Genomic DNA, 18,285 nt, shown 5'->3' on the forward strand with positions numbered 1-18,285 from the left:
CCCATTCATTAACTCTGGTTGAGACCTCTTGTCATTCTTTTCTTAGTGGCTTCATAGCGCATTCCTTCAGACGGTGAGCTGTTTTTCTTTAAACCAGTCCCAATTTGGAGGCTCTTAGCTTTCTTCTAGGGTTTGGTTATAAACAATCTTATGACATCATGCTGGTAGATAAATCTTTGCCCACATCTTTGATTTCCTTAGGGTAAACCCCTGATGTAGGATTATTGTTAGGTACCAAGAGTTACTCTTCAGAAAGTGATACCAGTTCCTCTCCCAATGATGGCATATAATAGAGTTCCTCATTCTTTAAGTGATTGTTCAAAGCAGTTAAAAGGTATAAATATACCGTACTGTTTTCATAAGTATAGGAATTCTGATTGTTTATTGCTGCATAAGAAACCACCCCGAAACAGTGGCCTAAAACAATGACAGTCATTTATTTTGTTCACGAACCTGGAGGTTGAGTAGGATATTGATTCTTTTACTACACTCTTACTGACTGAAAACAATACCTATTTGACTAGCTCACAGTTCTGCAGGTCAGAAGTCCAGGCACAGCATGACTGGGTTTCCTGCTCAGATCCACACGGGAACATGGGCGTTCCCTCCCGAGAGTGTTAAAGCACGTGAAATTTAAGTGTAAGATATTGAGCCCCAAACGTTGGATGTTCACCATAGTTTGTGTGGGTCACAGAGCTGAAATCAAGGTGTCAGTCAGGCTGTGTTAGCATCCAGAGGCTCTGGGAAAGAATGGCTCCAAGATTCTTCGGCTTGTTGGCATAATTCAGATTCTGCAGTTGCAGGACAGAGGTCCCCATTTCCTTGCTGGCTGTCATTCGGGGGACAGTCTCAGCTCCTAGAGGCCTCTCACTTGCCTTCCCTGCCACACCATTGGACTTCTTCAGAGCCAGCAATGGAGAGTCTCCCTCTTGTCCCTTTTGTACTTCAATTCAGGAAGAGTTCAGGTCCTTTTCATGGGGTGCCTGAGTAGGTCACATCCACCTAGAATAATCTCCCCATCTTAAAAAAACAACTGATTTTGAACCTTAATTCCGTCTGCAAAATCCCTTCACTGCAGCACCTAGATTTAGAGTTTGATTGGATAAGTGGAAGGTTTGTGTACTTCAGTAAGTAGGAGTCTTAGGGGCTCTGTTAAAATTCTGCCTATTGCAAGCAGTGTCCCCACTTCACGGACCGAAGTGTCTTATTTCCTGAAACTCCTAAGGGAGTTTATCAGTGTTCATTTTATTTCAGTGACCTTGGTGAATGGGAAGACTACCACCTCCGTGAGCAGGAATGGCACCCAGCTTCCTGAGTCCACAGTGTGGCTCTGCTACTTAGTGGTGTGACCTTGGCTGTGCTGCTCTACTTACTCTACTTCTCTGCCTCTGTTTCCCTCATCTGTAAAATAACATGGAGTTAGTGATTGTTCTTTCCTCGTACGGTTTGTTTTTTAAATAAATTTATTATTTATCTGTTTTTGGCTGCGCTGGGTGTTTGATACTGCTCTCGGACTTTCTCTACTTGCGTCGAGCGGGGGCTACTCTTCGTAGTGGTGTGCGGGCTTCTCATTGCGGTGGTTTCTCTTGTTGCAGAGCACGGGCTCTAGGCGCGCAGGCTTCAGTAGTTGTGGCACGCGGGCTCAGTAGTTTTGACTCGGGGGCTCTAGAGCGTAGGTTCAGTAGTCGTGGCGCACGAGCTTAGTTGCTCCGAGGCACGTGGGATCTCTCTGGACCAGGACTCGAACCCGTGTCCCCTGCACTGGCAGGCAGATTCTTAACCACTGCGCCATCAGGGAAGCCCCCTCTTAGGGTTTTGATGATTAGATTTAATGCCCAGGGAACTCCAGGAACAGTGCTTGACTGTAAATTGCTTTAAAAGTGATTACTTTTGGAGCTTCCCTGGTGGTGCAGTGGTTGAGAGTCCACCTGCCTGCCGATGCAGGGGACACGGGTTCATGCCCGATCCGGGGAAGATCCCACTTGCCGCGGAGTGGCTGGGCCCGTCAGCCATGGCTGCTGAGCCTGCGCGTCCGGAGCCTGTGCTCCGCAATGGGAGAGGCCACAACAGTGAGAGGCCCGTGTACCGCAATAAAAAAAATAAAATAAAATAAAGTGGTTACTTTAAAAAAAAATGCTTTTGAATCTGCAATTATGCAATTCAGGTGTGTTAAGCATGTTCATTAATAGGAGTTCCTACTATAAAGAGACCCACAAATAAAAATAGAACTTTTCTTTCTTCTTCTTAACTATTTCTGACTTGCTATGTTATACGTATATGCCTTTTATGGTGGGCTGCCACAAATTTATGTTGGAAAAAGTGGAATTTAAATAAATCTTTACTATGCTAATTTGATAGATTTTGATAACTCATTTCACTAGCATGGTACGATATTACCAGTAGCAGACTAAAATCTGAGTTCACTTCTGGCTCTGCCCCTAAATCCTGATGAGTCCTATAGCTGGAAAGGCTTTTGGATATTATACTACGAATTAGTTATAACATTTACTCTGTTTGTTTAGGAAAAACTGGAGGAGTGCCTAAAGCAGTTAAAGGAGGAAAGAGTAATAAGACTTAAGGCTGATAAATGAGTCAATGAAGTAAACAATTTCTTATACTTTTAGGAGTGTTTTGGTTTTATTTCGATTTGATTTTAATCCATATACACATAGTTTGTAAACTTTAAAACTGTAATATGTTGCAAATTGGTTGTATCATATGGACTTTTGCATTTACTGGTATTTAGTGATCATATGATCTATATTCCAGAAAGCATGTTTTTAAAAATATGAAAATCTCGTTGTGTGTGTGTGTGTGTGTGTGTGTGTGTATGTGTGCGCGCCCACATGCGCTTTATGACATTAGCTTATGATCTGTTCATGATTCTTTGATTCAAGAAAGCACTTCTTGTGCATATACTATATATACAGTAGCATAAAAGACATGATGAGACTCTCCTGGCAATGAATTAGGAAAGTGAATCATTTAAATAAATTTAAGATATTGGAAAACTTCTAAGAATGCAATGAAAGATAAAAATATATACTATAAGAATTACATTAGGTAATGTGCATGAAAGCAGGGCATAATCTAAAAAGTTCTAAATATACTTTATCAGAGGTTGAGCGTAAGGAGGAATTTTTCAAAGTGCATATCCACTGGATTGGCGGACACTCATTCAATAAATGGTGAGCACCTGCTTATATAAGGCAAAAGGGGCATTATGAACATAACAGCCTTTCTGAGAAATACTGGAGTTGACCTTATAGGGGGTTTTAAGTGCATAGGTGATGAGCGGAAGGGGAAGAGTGCACGGGAGTGAATATTTTGAAGGAGCCAAAGAAAACATTGGTGATCGTACATTTAATAAATTGGGTTGGGTATGATTTAGGACTTTTAAACGTAAGCATTAGATATTTTGTTCACTAAAGTTAATTCTTAACATTCAGCAGAGTTGTAATATGTTTTGTTCAGATCAGATTCTATAATTCACTTTCTAATTTAAGGGAAACTTAAAGCAGGTAATTTTCTGATGTGGAATGAGGCTCCATTATGAATTGAACCAGTTAGAAATGTGATCTTTCGTGAAAGATCATTAATAAAACGATAACTTTGGTTTACTTATATACCACCTAAGCGTTATATAGGAAACTTTGTTGGGTGCCTGGGGGTTTTGGTTATTATGTGATAATGGTCTCTGTCTTTACTGGTGGAGAGTTAGGTTAATTACAGATTAATTACATTTTGAGTGTTTTAGTTTTGTTCCTTGAAACTAGGCAAGACTACTTTTGATGACAATGAGAAAAAAATCATGTCAGACATTTTCTGTCTTCTTTTATAGCTAGAACATGAAAATGCCCAGTTAAGAAATGTAACCTTCTCTTTGTCTGAAGCCCTTCATGTCCACAAGCATGATCCTGGATGATGAAGGTGTTTTGGGCAGCATTGAGAATTCTTTTCAGAAGTTCCATGCTTTCTTGGATCTCCTTAAAGATGCTGGGTTAGTTCATTTCTCTTCATGGCGTTCTTCTCTTTGCGACTATAATGGTAGTTTGCTGAGGAACTGGAGCAATTTTCATCACTTATGTGGCCATATTTAGCCAAATTTAGTGTAATTATAGGTAATATAGTTGACGTTTTAAAAGTAGGAATTAAATTTTTTAAGAAATGCAAATAGGGGAGCCTGCTTTGGTAGAGTGGGGAGCCCATTATAAAAGAGTAACCTGTAGAGAGTAATTAGTAGGTACAGTTTTTTGTAAAGACTAAATTGAAAGCAGTTTTCATTGAAAATATTCGGGAATGGATAAGAATTTTCCTATCTTTCATTTACTTTGCTTGTTTGATAAGTTTGAATTAAAGTTATTTTTGTCTTAGACATAAAAATTATTATTAATCTGCAGGGAAGATATAGGTCAGTGGTTCTCAACCGTGAGCAATTTTGCTGAAAGAGGGAAGTGGAGATTGATAGTTGATGGAGTGGTGTTTTGTCAGTGAATGAGTTGGTGTTGGGAAGGAAGGAACAAACACATTCTTGGAAACTGGAGGAAAGGTGGTAAAGAAGTGTGGGAATGGAGGTGTGACTGGCAGTGGACGGGGTGCACAGTACATGTTGAAGCTGCTAGTGAGACAGTGGGATGTCTCCTAGAGGATGAATTTGGAAAGGGCTGAGAATTTGGGGGAGAGAGAGGCTTGTAGTATGGAGTAGGATGTTGGCTTTTAAGATTTTAGAAGTATTTCATGATTGTAGGTCTGGGGAAATCTAAACTGCTCTTCTGTGATTATAATAACCTTTATCTTTTCTCCTCTCCTCCTCTGGTCCAGGCTTGGGCAGCTGGCCACAATGGCTGGTATAGATCAGTCAGATTTTCATTTACTAGGTCGTCCCCAGATGAACTCTACTGTTAGTAGTCCACCTAAAGAAGAAAAGAAGGCACTTGAAGAAGAAAAATCAGAATCAAAGCAGAGTGCCCCAGGACCAACGCAAAATCTCCAAGTAAGTGGAGAGGACAGCACTTAAGGATTCTAAGAGTGATTAGCAAAAAGGAAATGACCAAGTCAGAGAGAAAATAATAATGGTCAGTCTCTAATAGTTCACATGCTCGGGAGCTAGAAGACTCTGGAGTCCTCTCCAAATCTGAGATTAGTAAATGTGGGCCCGTTTCATGATACTGTATTGTTGTACATAAGAAAACTGGAAGTTCTTTAGAAAGTGTATGAGTTAAAGCAAACTCTCCTTAATGAAGAAAGAAAACATTACAGAAAATATTCCAAATTTTAAGTTGTATAAATGTCTGTTCTATTCATATTTTATCTAGGTTTCTATTTGTATGCAGTCAGCTTAACAATGAAGGAACACTAATGGAGGTACACGTACTGATATAATTTTTAAAATAAGTAATCTTGACATAGCTGATACGTAAGATATTACAGTGACTCACCTGGTCATGGGAATGGGAGGGGAAACCTGTCAGCTTTTCCTCCAGCCTCACTTGGAGCCCCCTTCGCCCAGCTCAGCCAATCTCAGACTGGTCTTGGGAACTGACTGGTCTTGGGAACTGACAGTCTGGTCACAAACTATATTATATACTGTTCACATGTGCCTGGAGGATAGCAAAGAAATTAATTTTCTTACAGAGTAGGGTTTTATTTTTAGTGAGGGGAAGGAAATGGGTAATAACTACCCCAGTCACCAAAGTCTGAAAATGTAGCGGACATAGCCTTGGATATAGCTAGGTTAAGCTGAGAATCACTTGGCAGGATATAATTAGAGAAAAACTGGCTCTGAAATCTTCTGAATAATCAATTGACTGTGTTAATAATAAGATCACAGAGTAACACTGAAGTTTTGAACTCTACTTTTTAATGGTTGGCTTTGTTCATCACTGAATTTTTGCCTTGTCTTTTGTCTTTCCCTCCAGTTTCAGAAAATGACAGGTGATGCTGGGATTCCTTTGCCTGTCGACTCCTTCCATGTTCCAGTCTCTACTCAGGAGGCCTTAGAAACTTCCAAAGACAAGCTGGGGGTCGCAGTCACAGAGCAGTGGCAGGAGTCTTTTGAAGATTTCATTGCTAGAACATGTTCTCCTTCAGCAGACGTCATTTCTGGAACTGGAAGTCAAAGAAAAGAAGAGGAATTACCTAGAAATAGCAGGTCTTCTTCAGAGAAAATGACCAGAGCATAATATACCAAAAACTACTCTGCTAAGAAACAACCTGGGAAGGACCTGCATTCCTGCTCTGACTCACCTGTAAAGCAGAAAAGCAAAGGAATTGGGCAAAATAATTCTTTGCTTAATGAACCAATTAGAAGTGAGTCTTCGAAAAAACACATTTCTGTTAAGAAAGAGAGTACAATAGTGACTGTTTCTTCAAAGACAACTAAAAGTAAACTCAGTCTACTAGAACATTCTGAAAGTGATACTCTTGGATCTGATTGTGAATTTCCAGAAAGCATCCATATTCCATCACGCCTAACATAGGTCTAAATCTTTTAAAATCTTTTAAAATTATGTTTTTGCCTTCAAATTTTAATAAATTATTTATGTTTTTATTATAGCATATGGTGTTTAAAAATACTTGACTGGAAGCCATTAGAGAAAGATTTATCTATACTTTTTTATTATAATGAAAGTTTTGGTGTATTTTTCCTTGTGACAGTTTGCACCATTCATTCAGCTAGTGTTTACTGAGGGCTTCATATGTACAGTACTTTTCTGGGTGCTATTGCTTTCAGCAGTGAACAAAATAAAGCTTTTGCTCTCCTGGAACTAACACTCTGTGGTGGGAGAAAACATAAACAACAAAACAGGGTAAGGGGTAAAAAGAGATGGGAATAATAAATCGAATAGTTTTACCATTTGGTTAACTGTCAAACTATTATAAATCGTATGGCCAGAAGCCATTGACATATTTTAATTCACAATAACCAGAGAGCATCAAACAATTTACCAAGGCACTTAACCGTGTTTATGGATTACAGCAACAGTATGAGGTAGGGAACTATTACCATCCCCATTTATAGATGAGGAGTCTGAGGAGACATTATGTGAGTTGCCCAGAATTACACAGCTGTAAGTAAGTGGGAAGCTGGGATGTGACCAGAACCCATGCTCTTTTTTTTTAATGTATGGACTTTATTATGTTTCATTTGTTTCTGATTTATGTGATTTTTTTAAAGATTTTTTTTGATGTCGACTATTTTTAAAGTCTTTATGGAATTTGTTACAGTATTGCTTCTGTTTTATGTTTTGGTTTTTTGGTCACAAGGCACATGGGATCTTAGCTCCCCAACCAGGGATCGAACCCTCACCCCTTCCATTGGAAGGCGAAGTCTTAACCACCGGACCACTAGGGAAGTCCCCCTTCTGTTGTGATTTTTTATGGCAGTTTTTTTAAATTTTATTTTTTATTGACGTATAGAATTACAGTGTTGTGTTAATTACTGCTGCACAGAAAAGTGACTCATTTATACATTTATATACATTCTTTTTCATATTCTTTTCCATTACAGTTTATTACAGGATATTGAATATAGTTCCCTGTGCTATACAGTAGGACCTTTTGGGGTTTTTTTAAATACATCCACTTTTAAAAAAATAAATATTTATTTTATTTTTGGCTGTGTTGGGTCTTCATTGCTACACGCGGGCTTTCTGTAGTTGCGGTGAGCGGGGGCTACTCTTCTATGCGGTGTGCAGGCTTCTCATTTTGGTGGCTTCTCTTGTTGCAGAGCACGGGCTCTAGGTGCATGGAGTTCAGTAGTTGTGGCACACAGGCTTCAGTAGCTGTGACTCGCAGGCTCTAGAGCGCAGACTCAGTAGTTGTGGCAAAATAGTCAATAATTTAATACTGAATGGAGAATTAAGGACTCTAGAGCTAACCTTTGGAGAAAAGTAAGAACAGAAAAGATAAGATTTGGAACACTCATTATCCCTGTTTTCATATAACAGGGTTTCTTGTCATCCAACTATTTGTTATCTACATCCTAATTTTAAGGTGTCTATAGATTCCAGCCCTTCTAAGTCAGCAAACTGATCATCCTGTTTCAGCAAATTACTCACTGATGGATTCATAACATAAACATAATACCGTATAATAGAAATAAAATTCAACTTTAAAGTGAAATTCTGAATTTTAAAGATATAATATCATGAAGCCATTGTAAATAATACCAGAGATCTGCTGGGTTAAACATACAAAGCCATTGATAAATGAGGATGTGTAGTTAATTTAAAAAAGAGATACAATAGAAGTAAAAGAAAAAACAATTGAGTATCAAATAATTAAGAGAAGGCCTTGGAAAACTGTTGAATTTTTACCAGAATTAGCCTGTTTGAGCTGCTAACATTGAACATGCAGTGAAGGACAGTTTACTGTCCCATAAACCAGTTTTGCTGAAATAATCACTCAAAACAAAATGTAATTCTTTTTTTTTAAATTGTGGCACTTGTGCTTAATTAAAATTTAACCTAAATTTTACTGGCTATAAGAGAAAATATACTGGATTCGTTTATATAATAACATATTTTGACATAAATTTCAAATGAAAATTATTTTCAAATGTATTTTCAATTACTCTTCAGTCACTACAGATGATTTTAAGTATATGGATTTTTTTTTCATGTACAAATCATCCTTGAAAAATAAGGATTCTTTTACTTGAGTAGGACTTATCTTAATCCAGAGATCAGATCTAGGTCCAATAGACAAAATTTTAAAACTTAAAATTTTCTAATAGTAAAAGGCACTTAAAAGGTTAAAACCTCCTAACAGACCAGCATTCCGACTATAGAATCAGCTGATTTATGGGTAGTGAGCATTTTGTTATCAAAATACTCATCCACAGCTGAGTGAGCCTATAGCATGGATACATGGTAGATTTCTGTACCAGAAATTGGATGAGCTTGTGTGTGGATCTCCTTCCAAATGCTAAGATTTCAAGGGCTTAACTGAGACCAGAACAGCATTTTCCAAAGTTGCTAGAAACAAAGAGGCCTTTAAAATGTTCCACTGACAAAGGGTTGTAGAGCCAAATAAAGTTTAAAAACACTTCAGACCAAACTCTACTTAACAGTGAAATTCACAGAGCACATTATAGCTCATTCCACATCTCAAAAGTCCTGCAGTCACGAAACATGTTTAAATTTACTGAACCCAGGATTTCTCAAGTTTATTTTACTACAAAATCCTTTTTCTTACATTTTTTTTTCTTTTTTGTAGACTTCACATTCACTAATGTCCCATGGGAGCATAGGTGATATTCAAAATATTTAACAAACTTCAAGTGAAGGCGCTAAACAATTAGGAAGCTGTCTTGACTAATCAGACTGACCCTAAAACTAGTGTTCTTTGGATCACTATTTAGAGGAAAAATCTGGTTTAAAACTGAGATCTTAATTGATAATCTAACGCCATCAATCTGCAAAGTTGCCTTAATTAGTAGGGTTTTTTTTTTCTTTTTTTTGGTTACAGTTGCTGGACTTTGTGTAGCTGATATAATGTAAATCATTTCAAAAAGGTCAAATGTATGATGTCACATGTTTTCTAGCATCAAATCCATTTCACTAAGTCTAAAATAATCTCTTTCAAGAGACGCAATATTTTTTTAACCCTGGAAGGTTCGGTTCTAACCTTAAAATAACTTAAAGACACTTTTCAAAACTAAACTAAAAATTGAAAAAATAAATAATAAGTAGAAAAGGGCAAGAGCTGAAGTAAGAGACATTTTCACTGGCCATTAAAAAAATTCTCTTCTTAAATCTGATTTTTAAAAATGAATAGAAAAGACTGGCAATTAACTTATTTTCCCTGGTGACTACTGCCTGTTTGGGGTGATACAAACATTTACCTAGATAACTGTGCTTTAGGAGTAATAAGAATTATATTTTTGGTCTCTGTCCCAGTTTCTGCCACAGAGTTTCTAAAACCCTTGGTATTTCCTAAGTGATGAGATGATAATGGTGTCTTTTGTTATGTTAACAAGGTGATCTTTAGAAAGCACCTAAGGATGGGACGGGGCAGCCTGTGGAGTCAACCTTGTGATTAGAGGTTGGACCTTTCAGTCCTACCCCCTTGCCCTCAGGGCAGGGAAGAGCCACTCAAGACTGAGCTCAATTGCCCATGGCCAATGAGTTATTCAGTCACGCCTGTGTACTGAAGCCTCCATAAACCCCCAAGGACAGGGTTCAGGGAGCTTCCCAGTTGGTGAGCACATGGAGATTTGGGGAGAGTGGGCTCCATGCTTTCTCCCCATACCTCGTCCTATACATGTTTCCTATCTGGCTGTTGCTGAGTTTTATCATTTTATAATACACCAGTTAATCTAGTTAATAGAATATTTCTGTGAGTTCTATGAGTCACTTGGGCAAATTAATTAAAGCTAAGAAGGGGGTCGTTGGAACCTCTGATCTGTGGTACAAGGGTCAGAGGCACAGGTAACAACATATACTTGGTGACTGGCACCTGAAGTGTGTGTGTGCATTCCTGCTGGACTGAGCCCTTAACATGTGAGATCTGATGCTATCTACAGGTAGATAGTGCCAGAACTCAGTTGAATTATAGGACACCCAGCCGTTTGAGCACTGCTACGCTCTCTCATTGGAAATGGGGTGCTCAGGACCACTTAATGCTTTCCAGGCTCTGGCTTCTGTGAATTCATGACAACAGTAACCTCTGAAACATACACATGTACCTTTGCCACAAAAAACTTCTGATAGACACATAAGAAATTAATAAAAGTTGCTAAGAAAGGGGGTAAGGGACCTAACATTGGTTGGATGAGGGGGAAAAATATTCCAGAAGGAATTACTACTACTATCTATCTTTTGATAGTATGTGATTTTTAAATATGTGATCTCATTAGATTTTCCAAATACAAATAAACAATTATCATTTTTTTAAAAAAAGGCTGAAGAAAATGTAGTTTTATATACTTCAGGAAAAAGAAAATTGAGGGAGGATTTGATTATAGTGTTCAGTAGGCCAAGAAATGTGAATAAAGAAAGAATTACTATAAAGGGGCCAGAAAAATGATTTAGGAGACAAGACTTTAGGAGACACTTTCTGATAAGCAGAGCAGTAACTCTTGCCCATTTCCTTTGTTTTTGGCCACGAATGGTTAAAGGCTCCTGTGAGAGGGCTACAAGGGGACTAGTGTCCACATCAAGTGGATAGCTTAGATCCTGATACCAACTACTGGAAATTATCCAGGGCCCAGGAAAGAAGTACTGGTAAGCTGCAGTTGCCAGCACGGTGCTTGGTAGATGTAAATATTTGTGGGTCTGCTAAATTAATGGTAAGACTATAATTCATAATACCTTGCACACAAACTAGATTGGTAAGTTTTCAGTGGATGACTTTATTACCATTCCGAACTCAGTTAGATGGAACAGTACTCCTCAATGACTGAGAAATCAATCTTCCTCAATCTTCATGTATCACCATCGGCAAACATTGCTCTCTGTCACAGATTACCTGCCTTCAGCTATGGATGAGACAGTGAGATGCATTTCATTCTCCTCTTCCTGGACACACAGAACAATGACCTTTTCTAACCTCCCTTGGAGCCAGGCAGAGGTCAAGTTTTTGCATTCTTGTTGAAAGGGTATGGGTCTACCACTTTCAGGCCTGGTCAGGAGATATTATGCATGATTGCCCATGTTCCCTTCTGCTGTAGTTTAGGTAGTCATGCATTTAAGACACCACCTCAAGGTGGAGGGGGCATGGGTTCCTGATTCACTACTTGAAAGCAATCTGCTAAGAATGAACCACCTAATTCACACGGGTCTCTGACAAGAGAAATAAACATATTAAGTTAAGACACTTGGCTTTCAGGAGTGTTTGTTATACTACCTAGCATCAATTACCTTGAGTAATTCATTGCTAAACTGGTACACTGGTAATAACCACGGACTAGTGATGAGTCTACTTAATTCCAATCCTCTCCATTTCTCATTGCTGATTTACTCTATACTCACCAGAAATTATTTTTCATAGGACTTCTTGATGACCATGTCAGTCTAGAATTATCCATAGTACCTCTATGTCTATCTCTTCCTCCAATTCAACTTCCCAGTAGGGGACTGGCATTACCCCTCTGTGTAGATACAACCATGGAGGATCAGGTCCTAATGAGATCGTATCTAGAAGGGCCCTGTTCTGCAAGGTTAATGGTTTATTTTGCTATACCTTGGATTCATATGTTGATTTAAAATAAAAAGTGACATGATTTTTGAAGGTTGAAGCTGAGTGGCTGAACCAAATTTCTATAATCAAGTTAACATATATTTTCCCCCTGAGTCTGTACTAGGTCATTTCTTAAAAATTATTTTTTCTATCCTATGAATCTATATGTTTACATGAGCATTAGTTATTATTCCCAACGTCTATGTTATGGACGGAAAATAGGATTCTTCTTGTGTCCCAACTCAAATCAAACAGTAAAGCATTGTTTACATTATACAAGGTTTACATTGCACAGGACTGTTTATATTCTACAAGGATCCTGAGGTCATGTCTAGATCCAATGGGGAAAAATGTCGTAATAGATTAGTAAGGACTGTAATGAAGATGGAAGGGGAAAGTCGTGGCATATGTGCTAGGCATTTATTTCCCCAACTGAGGTCATTTCCTTGTCATGTATCACAATGCTACTGTAGTTGCTCATGTGCTGCAATCCACTGCCCACCCATCCACCCATCTAACATTTTTGAGGACTTAATCTGTGCCAAGGACTCTACTCTCTGCCTGAAAGGCAAGTGAAAAGTACAACCCAGGTCTTTCCTGAAGGAGCACATAAAGGAAGACTGATCTCTGAATAGTAAGTGACACAAGATAATGGCTGAATGGGTGGTTGCTTTTTATCGTGTACTTGCAGGATAGAAAGCAGAGAGAAAAATAGCTCCAAAGAGTTGGACAGTTATATTATCATTGATTTTCGAGTGACCACCAATTAAAGGGCATGCTTAGCAGCTAGAAATGAGGACCTCATTAGATGACTACAAGAGCCAGACACTTTCAAAACTTTCCCCTAAACTCTCAGTTCCATTTTCATTTCATGAAGAGACAGCTTGGGAAGTCAGAGGTCATGCTCTTGTATGTCCACAACAGGGATGACTTAAGGCACCGGTAAGCTCCTGCTGAGCTGCCACCTAAGGTCATACGACTGTGAATCATGGCGGGATATAATGACTTGGGCAACATTCTTTCCTGCAAATACGTACAAGATGGATGATGAATAGTATTGAAGTATAATATATGGTGCCGATCATGAATTTAAATTCCCTCAGAAATGGAGGAGAAACAATTAGCAAAGGGCATTCTTGACTTCGTTGAGCAGCAATGCCTCTCTGACTCCCGAGACACTCATTTTCAGCAGTCAGGCCACAAGATGTGTCTTCAATTTCTGCCAAATCTAGTTCTAGCTAGATTTTGGGAACTAATGGGAACATGATCTTAATGGATGTCTCATGTTTCTCATGCAGTGTGGCTGTGGAATTTTATGGGATGGAGTCAACAAAAAAGACAGGTCCTTTTTTAAAGCATTCTTTATATCTGTTCAATCTTGTCACTACCATAGTGTCCTACTAAAAGGACGTTTCAGGGACTGTGTGAGGCCTGGTACAGTGCGTTTTTATAGTCAGAGTGGGTCAGCGGATGGAGAATCACATGAGAGAAAACAAGAGGATGAGGTGCTATTCCTGGCTCCAGCTTCACCTCAGAGAATGACCTTGGCAGAAGCACTTAACCTCACTTTGAATCTTTGAACCTCAGTTTTCTCATCTGTGAAATGAGGAAAGAACATCTGCCCCTTTGCTCCCTCTCAGGATTGTTGGAGGATTAAACAGATCAGGGCTATAACCTGAAGTACGGTGAACTCATGAGGAAAAAAATTAGACATCACTTAACTGTATAATATTCTTTTTAATCATTACTAATTTCCAAAGGTGAAGAAAACCTTGTTTAAAAAAAATATGTAAGCTGATTGTTTTTCTGGAAACAAAATAAAGGCTCAACTAGCAACCCTGCATTATAAAAAAGAACCTGAAATGCACATTCCAAATCTACTTCGAGACAGAAAGACCCCCAAATTCCTTCCAGTTTCCTAAGATTTTTCCACTATAATTTTTTTCGTTATTGTCTTCTTCATAAAATATTAGTTATATTTTGGGGTTTTGCTATTGCATAGTTTAGCATATATAAGGAAATCGTCTTTCCAATTCACTAATAAAAAAGGGAGTACAGGAGAGAAGAAGGAAGAGAGGGAAGAAGGAAGGAATAAATAGAGAACAAACCCACGTGGCTAGAAGAAACTGACCTGAGAAGACAGAACAATTCATAATTTAAAATACTATATAATACAAATGAAGTTAAAGATGTGTTTGCCCAGAAGAGGACTGACTTGAAGTAAACTGATATGATTTTCTGGATAACACCGTGTATTTCCCTGCTTTAGTGAAACAGTCACTCATAGAAGAGCTCTATCTACAGGGAAATTATGAAAGAAATAATCTTCATTTCTCCATGATTCTTTAAAACCAAATTGGACTTTATTCCTTCTTATTTCTCTCTCAAACTCCACTCTTTGACATAGAAAATAGCATTCTGGAATGACTTAGAATTAGAGATCAGTCAATATTTCATGATTTTTAAGGTTCTTCATTATGAACAATGTGAATTTGGACCCAATAATCCTAATCCTAGCTTTTTCTTTAGTTCTATAGTTCTATTAGGCCATGTTGTTAGAGCACTGTTTACGCTTATTGCCAATAGTCTCTGGATTGGAGGTCAAACTGTTACTTACCTTCTTCAGCATACCCTTCAATGATTAAATGCCCCCAAGGACTTTTAAGAATCATTTTCATCTTGTAAATATTTTTAAATTGACATCTTAACTTTATAGTTGCTTCCCGTGTGAGGGAAAGAGACTAGGGTGATGGAGGGTTTTTGCTTCTTACTTTGTATTTTTTCAAGTACTTATTACTTTTTAAATTAAAATCAAGGAACCAGCACAAGAATGCTAGTAAGGTGTAAGTGAGATGTAATGCTTGGTGTGCATAAGGGTTCAATGGTCCACTGTGAGAATGCAGCCTTTTGAACAACCTCAGTGATAAGTGGGAACCACCTGTCCAAGACTATTTTATTTAAGATGCAATACTCAGTTCTATCCCCTTCAATACATTTTAAGTACCCCAAGCTAGAATAATGGGGCTAGAGGTGCAAGAAGAATATTATACCAAACAGGGGCAATATAAAAAAAATTACAATCAAATTTTAAAAATATAAGTCAAAAACCTAAATACACTATTATTCCACGGAATTTTAAGGTATATTAAAAACATTGTGATAGGATGTTTCAAAAATTATGGCACAATCCCCTTCTGACACCCTCATTCCTAAGTCACCACTTCAGCGGGACTGGGCTTTGGCATACTCAACCCACATGATGAGACAATAGCAAAAGAGCTTGATGGCTCAGTTGCTGAGGACTAGCCCACTAGGTTCTGAAGACAAGTGGACCAGGTGCTCCCACTGTCCATGCCAACCACCGAACCTGTGAGTGAGGCTGTCTCAGACCAGCTCTCACTCAGCTGATCCATCAGTTGACTAAAACTGCACGAAGGAGTCCAGATAAAACCAAAAGTAAACACTACCCAGATGAATCCAGTCCCAAATGGCCAAGTAATTGCTATTTTAAGCCAGTAAGTTTTTTGTTGTTGTTGTTTTGTTTTTTATATCTTTATTGGAGTATAATTTCTTTACAATGGTGTGTTAGTTTCTGCTTTATAACAAAGTGAATCAGTTATACATATACATATGTTCCCATATCTCTTCCCTCTTGTGTCTCCCTCCCTCCCACCCTCCCTATCCCACCCCTCTAGGTGGTCACAAAGCACCGTGCTGATCTCCCTAAGCCACTAAGTTGTGAGGTGGTTTGTAATACAGCAAAAGCTAATCTATACTCTAATACGATTTGGTCAAGAGGGTTTATCCTTGAGAATGCAAGGTTGGTTCAGTATCAGCCAATCAATTCATGTGATTCACTGTATTAGTTAAAAAAAAGGAGAAAATCATATCATCATTCTTTTTAGATAGAGGAGATAAAAAGCATCCCATGAGGTTCAAAATCTATTGGGTAGGGTAAATTTTATAAAACTAGATCCAAATAATAACTATCTTTCCTTGATAAAGGCTATATACCAAAAATACATGGCACATGTATACACTAACAAAAATTATTATACTACTAATTTTTTTAAAAAATTAGCATTTCCTTTAAGGAGAGAATTGAGATAAAGATTTCTAACATTACTGGTCTATTGGAACTAACCTTTTTGGAGCTGTGTATTGAGAGAAATAGAGAGAGAAGGTTTAGAAGAATATAGATAAAAATGTCATATTTATAGATTGTTTTGATTATGTATTTCATTGGAAACACAGGAAAATCAATAAGCTATTAAATCTAAGAAAAGAGCTCAACATAGGGGCTGGAAAAAAATTAATACACCAAAATCAATTGTGTTCCTCCATAGCATCAATATCTAGATACAATACAAGATGAATTTACCATAGTAACAAAACCTATAGAAAGTATGGGGTTTCACCTAATAAATTATGCAGAAAACCTTCATAATGAAAACTTTATTAGAGGACACATGAGTAAAAGACATATATATCACAGGTACGGATGAGATGACTTGCTATAAAAATATAAATGTCCTTATATTAATCCATAAAATTAAATGCAACTGTAATAAAAGGCCAAGCTTTTTTTTTTTTTTTTTTTTGAGGGACAGCATAAAAAAGTGATTCTAAAATGTATCTGGGGGACTTCCCTGGTGGTGTAGTGGTTGAGAATCCGCCTGCCAATGGAGGGAACATGGGTTCAATCCCTGGTCCAGGAAGATCCCACATGCCACGGAGCAACTAAGCTGGTGCACCACAACTGCTAAGCCTGCACTCTAGAGCCCACGAACCACAACTACTGAAGCCCACGAGCCTGGAGCCTGTGCTCCGCAATAAGGGAAGCCACTGCAATGAGAAGCCTGTGCACCACAACAAAAAGTAGCCTCCTGCCCCACCCCTCGCTGCAACTAGACAAAGCTCGCACGCAGCAATGAAGACCTAATGCAGCCCAAAAAAAGAAAAAAAAAAAGAAAAAAAAAGAGATTGCTCTATCTCCTATAAAAAAATTAAAATAAAATAAAATAAAAAGTATCTGGAAGAATAAAGTTCTCCATACAGCTAAGGTAGTTTTGAAAAATAAGCTCAAAATGGAGAATGTGCCCTATACATTAAGATATATTGGGAAGTCATGATAGATAAGAACTGTGTGATGCCCTTGGAAGAAACGGCAAACAAGAAAACAAATCAAACAGGTGGCCTAGAAATAGAGCTATATACAGATAGGAAGTTGGCACATGAAAGAGATGGAATCATAGTCCAATGGAGGAAGCTGAATTACAGCTTTTGGGGAAACAGTCTCATTTTAAAAAGAGATATGAGGCTGGATCTTAACCTAGTGATATCACTTATGTTGTACCCAGTCCTATATAGCTCACCTAATCTTCACAAAAAAATCCACAAGGCATAAACTATTATCCTCTCTTCACAGGTGGAAAAACTGAGGTATGAGAGATAAAATGACTAGCCTAAGAAGTACATGGTGGAGCTGGAACTTAAACCCCACAGAAATCATTCTATTAACCATTATGTTATATAATTCCACCTAATGTACAAAACTAAAATACAACAGTTTTAATATCTAAATGTGAAAAATAAAATCTAGAGAGAATAAAAGAAATTGCAAGGTAATATATTTGTGATTTCAGGGTAAGAGATGAAATAGATCTTTGAAAAATAAAGAAGCATACATTGTATGAAGCAAAAGTGATGAATTTAACTATATTAAAATTATAAATTTATTAATATAAAAAATCGGATTTAAAAAAATGGGCAGAAGAGCTGAATAGACATTTTTCCAAAGAAAACATACAGATGGCCAACAGGCACATGAAAAGATGCTCAACATCACTAGCCATCAGGGAAATGCAAATCAAAACCACAATGAGAGATCACCTCACACATGTCAGAATGGCTATCATAAAAAAGAACAAAACGAACAAGCCTTGGCGAGGATGTGGAGAAAAGGGAACCCTGGTACGCTGTTGGTGGGAATGTTAACTGATGTAGCCACTAGAGGGGTGGGATAGGGAGGGTGGGAGGGAGACACAAGAGGAAGAAGATATGGGGACATATGTATATGTATAGCTCACTCACTTTGTTATA

At 38.0% G+C, this 18,285-nt stretch overlaps 1 long non-coding RNA gene and 1 pseudogene across 2 annotated transcripts in view; one reads left to right on the forward strand and one right to left on the reverse strand.

Annotated features, from left to right (window-relative positions):
• The window catches only part of LOC309966288 (centrosomal protein of 78 kDa-like), a 30,072-nt pseudogene extending 23,593 nt beyond the window's left edge, over positions 1–6,479 (forward strand). Inside the window, exons 10-14 of the transcript in view lie at positions 2,523–2,600; positions 3,842–4,000; positions 4,822–4,993; positions 5,316–5,364; positions 5,919–6,479. The product of the transcript in view is annotated as a centrosomal protein of 78 kDa-like (transcript). The remainder of the gene's footprint in view (positions 1–2,522; positions 2,601–3,841; positions 4,001–4,821; positions 4,994–5,315; positions 5,365–5,918) is intronic.
• Positions 6,480–7,633: 1,154 nt separating this feature from the next.
• Positions 7,634–18,285, reverse strand: part of LOC309966413 — a 41,565-nt gene continuing 30,913 nt past the window's right edge. The window contains exon 4 of the long non-coding RNA XR_014326448.1: positions 7,634–7,880. This is a non-coding gene — a long non-coding RNA (uncharacterized lncRNA). The remainder of the gene's footprint in view (positions 7,881–18,285) is intronic.

The sequence above is a fragment of the Leucopleurus acutus genome, assembly GCF_964270905.1.
Source record: "Leucopleurus acutus genome assembly, chromosome: 9".
Lineage (NCBI taxonomy): Eukaryota > Metazoa > Chordata > Mammalia > Artiodactyla > Delphinidae > Leucopleurus > Leucopleurus acutus.